The sequence below is a fragment of the Elephantulus edwardii genome, unplaced genomic scaffold (genome assembly GCF_000299155.1).
Source record: "Elephantulus edwardii isolate Elephantulus edwardi_28Jun2011 unplaced genomic scaffold, EleEdw1.0 scaffold00003, whole genome shotgun sequence".
Classification (NCBI taxonomy): domain Eukaryota; kingdom Metazoa; phylum Chordata; class Mammalia; order Macroscelidea; family Macroscelididae; genus Elephantulus; species Elephantulus edwardii.
Window position 1 is genome coordinate 6989780 of NW_006399753.1, and position 5264 is coordinate 6995043.

A 5264-nucleotide genomic window follows, 5' to 3' on the forward strand; every position below is an offset into this window, starting at 1 on the left:
TCTCAGGGAGGAGTGATAGGGAATGGCAAAGGACACACTGACAATGAAGATAAATCAGAACTGGCTTTGACAAGCACTGTGGCATTTGGACAAGAACAAACTGGGAGGAGGGTAGAGAGAATGGTGCAATGCAACAATGAATGAATGGAAACCCAAAATCTCTGTAAATGTTTATGAAAATTAATAAAATATAATTATAGAAAAAAAAAGAACAGAGAAGAATACAGGTTTGGGAAGCAAATGAGACGAGACTTAATATAGATAAATGTAATATAAGGCACCTGGGAGAAAGTCACAAGCATTTTTAAAGTGAGCATCTGCAATTTGGGGAACAATCATGCTGACAAAAACCTGGGGATAATAAACAAATGAATCACAATGAATTGAAAGATATGCTTCTTATTAGAAAAATGAAGTCCACCATCAAGCAGTGTGTAGAGTAAATCTAATCATGCAGTCATGTTCCAAGGATATTCCTGAATCCTGGCTAGAGATCAAGGCTGCAATGATCAAGACAAAGCACCGAAACAAAGTAAGAATTGAGTTTATAGAGGGTTTCCAAGGTGATGAGGCCCAGAGAAAAAGCCAGTGAAGGAATCCACCATTAGAAAGTGCATAGAGTTAAGAATAGGGGTCAGTAATAGGCTTAACAGCCAGGCAAGGTTTCCTGGCAGCAGACATACAACATCAGTGATTGTGACCTTGAGTCTGAGCTGACTTGACTCTACATTGGAGACTTTATATGTGTGTGTGTGTGTGTGTGTGTATATATATATATATATATATATATATAATTTTCATTAAAGTAGCCCCGTTTACCTTAAATACCAATTCACATTGTATATATATCTAGCTGTTGTAGTATTTCTTAGTTTTAAATGACATTATACTAAAATATTTTCATTATTTTGAATTATTGAGATTTTTGGCATCCTATTAAATTTTTAAAAAAACAGAAAAATTTGTGTTGAAAAGGAAGATTTGAAGAAATTACTGATGAAGACCAAGGACTATAGTTTTCAGCATTACCCGACATAAAGAAAACAAAAATTTTCGTGACTGGGCCGATGAGAGCTTCAGGCTAAAAACAAGGATAGATTTAACTTGTCAAGGATTTGCAATCAACTCTTATGGAAGCAAGAATCATGGCATCAAAGGATTTATGGTTTTAAGTAAATCTGCCAGTGAGGATGTTTATAGTTCTTAAGAGTAAGGATGTCAGTTTAAAGTCTAAAGTGCACTTGATCCAAGCTGTGATATTTTCAGTTGTTATTTTGCGTGTGAAAGCGAGGAAATGAATAAGGAAAAATCAAAGAATCAACACCTTTGAATTGAGATATTGAAAAAAATATTGAATATATCATGTTGTTGTTGTTAGGTGCCATCAAGTCACTACAACTCATAGTGACCCTATGTACAACAGCTTTGAATCCTACTTTATCCTGTGCCAACCTTATTGTCTCTGACTCTCTTACTCCTATTACCCCAGTCATTGAGTAGATTCCTCATTCAGGGTCTTCCTCTCCTGTCCCTCTACCCTCCCAAGCATGATGTCCCTCCTTGCAACGTGCCCAAAATATGTCAGACAGAGCTTCAGAATCCTTGCCTCCAAGGCACCCTCTCCAAGAATAACTTGTTTAATCTAGCAGTCCATGGTATATTCAGTACCCTTCTCTAGCACCACAGCTCAAAGACATCAATTCTCCTTCAATCATCCCTAGTCATTGTCCAGCATTCTTATGTATAGCAAGTAATTGCGAGGACCATGACCGGAATCAGTTGAATCTTAGTCTCTAGATGATATCCTTGCTCTTCAGTACTCTGGAGAGGTCCATGATAGCAGATTTTTCTCAATGCAATTATCTTTTGATTTCTTGGCTGTTGATACCAAGAGTGTTGACTGTGGAGTCAAGCAATCTGGAGCTGTTAACAATCTCAATCTTTTCGCAATCTATCATGATGCTGCCAATTAGTCCAGTGGTGAGATTCTTTGTTTTCTTGATGTTGAGCTTCAATCTATATCAGAGGCTGCAGTCCTTGACCTTTCTGATTTTGAATGATGCAATGTTTCCTTGCTCTGTTCTGACGGCTGCCTCCTGGTCCAAGTATAGTTTTCATGTAAGGACAATCAAGTGTTCTAGAGTTCCCATTCTTCTCAGATTTAGCCACAATTTGTTGTCCACAGAGTCAAATGCCTTTGAACAGTCAATGAAACACAGATAGACATTCCTCTGGTACTCTCTTCTTTCAGCCAAGATCCATCTAACATTAGCTATAATATCCCTGTTACCACGGCCTCTTCTAAACCCAGCCTACTCATCTGGCAATTCTCTGTTGATGTACTGTTGCAGTTGTTTTGGAATAATTTTTGTCAGGATCTTGTTTGCTTGTGATACTAATAATATTGTTCAATAATTTCCACACTCTGGGAACAAATAGATCCTGGCTGAAAGCAGAGAATACCAGAAGCTTGCCTATTTGTACTTTATTGAGTATACCAAGGCATTTGACTATATGGATCATAAAAATTATGTCTAATATGGAGAAATGTGGGAATCCTATAACACTTAAGTTCATGTGAAACTTATACCTAGACCAAGAAGCTATTGTCTCAACAGGGCAAGGGAACACTGAATGGTTTAAAATTAAGAAAAGTATGCATCAGGGTATATCCTTCCTACAGATCTAACCAATCTTATGCTGAGAAAATAATTTCAGAAGCTGGACTGTGAGAAGACCCATCAACAACCTGCATTATGCAGATGATACACCTTACTTGCTAAAATAAGGAGGACTTGAATTACTTCTCTCAGAAGACCAAAACTTACAGCCTTCAGTGTGGATTACATCTCCACAGCAAGAAGACAACATCTTCACCAATGGACCAACAGGCACCATCATGATAGATGGGGAAGAGATTGAAATGGTCAACGACTTCATCTTACTTGGATCCACAATCCACACCCTTGGTACCAATAGTCAGGCGACGTATTCCAGTGGGAAAGTCTGCTATCGGCGACCTTTCCAAATTACTGAGGAGATGGCCTAGTGGCAAGGAGTTGTGCTGCCAATATGAAGGCATGTGGTTTGAATCCAACCGTTGCCTCACTGGAGAAAGATAGACAATCTCTTCCTGATGTGGTGTACTGTCTTTGAGCTGTGGGTTGGTTCTGACTCAAAAGTATACAACAAAAACAAGAACAACAATGTCATTTTGAAGTTCTTGATTCAGGTCACGATCTTTACAATTACTAGCTATGCATCTGAGCGGTACACAGTGAGTACAGGCGGCAGAAGAATTAATGCCTTTGAACTATAACATGGAGAAGAGTGCTGAATATCCTTTGGATTACTAAAAGAACAAATAGATACATCTTGGAGAAAGTGCAGCCATAGTGCCCTTCAAAGGCAAGGATGGTGAAGCTTCATCTCATATACTTTGGGCATGATTCTAGGAAAGGCTGTTCTTTGGAAAGGGGATACCATGCTTGGAAGGGGGGAGGATCAGCAAGAGAGAGGAAGGCTGGGGAGGGATTGCATAACAATGAAAAAGTTTTTCTTTTTCTTTTCAAGAAGAGTGAATTGGGGAGGAAGGGGTGGGCAGGGAGAAAAGTACAACAGCGAATGACTGGAAACCCTAAGTCTCTGTAAACTTTTATGGAAATGAATTAAAAAAAAAAAACCTGAAAAACCCCACCTAAAGAAAAGTAAAAAAATACTTAAAATCAAATTTTTGTTACAGAACAGAACAACATTGACTTGAAACAGGCTTGATTAAATAATCAAAATATTCTTTCTTAAAAAAGAGAGAGAGAGGAAGTCTGCAGTAAATCTTAGCTCCATCATGGGCCCTAGAATCCTTCCTTCGGCATCCACTCAGTTGTTTACCTTATGGTCAACTCCATGAAGAACCTAGGGCAATGCGAATGGTTAGCAAGCTCAGATGTTAAGAGCTTGAGTTTCAAGCTCATTCAGATGAGCCTCTGGGGAAGGGCTTGGTCCTGGTGACCTGCTCCTGGAAAGGCAGACTTTGAAAACCCTCTGGAGCACTGTTCTGCACTGACATGCGTGGACCACCGTGAGTCTGGCAGCTGAGCACAACTGGCTTGTTACGATCGTCTTTATTGTGATACCTATGCTCTTCCAGCTGGGAAAGCAAAACCCATCTGCACATTAGCAATAGCCCTCGCCATCCGTGGAATGGTCAAGGTCACGCAGCAGTTCAATGACTGGCTTCTGCCCTTCCTTTTGCTTTGGATGGAGTTCCGAGTCAGCCACTTTTTGCAACCCTCTGGCAATTTCTCATAGGAATGCATCAATCTGAAAAGTGTCCTGAGGACTCTGACTCCCACGGGCTGAAAGGCACCATCCCAAGTCCATCTATATGTGAAGGTTTGACCATCAGCTGGTCACAAACAGACCAGAGAGAGCAGGAAATTGGCAAGCTGGAGAGAAAGGGTGGAGACAGTTCTAATGGTCACCCTAAAGGCTCCTCCTTGTTCCTCCTGTCCCTCTGAAGTGGAGCAGCAGGAGCCCCTAATCCCACGGGGTCTTACATGGGGTTCCTACGTTGGAGGCTCAGTACTGTCCAGCTCCCAGGGCTTTCTTTCAGTCTGTCTGATCACCGGGTTTGGCATGCTTTTCTTCACAACCCACCACTTAGCCTTGCTCCTCACCACCCAAAGTAAGACCATTCCCCTTCTTATACATCCTAAAATCCTAACCTCTTCTTTAACTCCCTAAGATTTGGTCCCCTTCCTCAGCACGCTAAGACCCTGTTACCTTTCCTCACTATCCAAAGACCTCACTCTACTTCCTCAGGACCCTAGGACCCCCAACACTCTTTCAAGTACAGAAAAACTCTCACTTTCCCCCCCCCCCCCAGCGTCCTAGAAGCCCTACTCATCCTCTGCATCCTAATAGGACCCCCAATTCCCTTCCTCAGCTCCCTGAGGCACCCACCCACCTTCCTCAGCACCCTAAAACTGTGCTGCACTTCTCACTGAAGATTCCCATTACCCCCTGGCACTTTGCTCTGGTTAGGTTTCCCAGAAGCAGATGCTGGATGAGCATTGTAAGAGTGTGTATTAAGAAGCACTCTCAGGAATACCTTGTTAGATGTGGAAATGTGGATGGAGACAGGAAGAAGGGCTCCCAAGAGAGTACCATCTAGCAAAGCCTCCATTTTAAATGTGTCTCTGGTGACGCGGTGCTCTGAAGGCAGCCTGAGGCCCACGCAGGGTTTTTCAGAGTAGAAGAGAGAG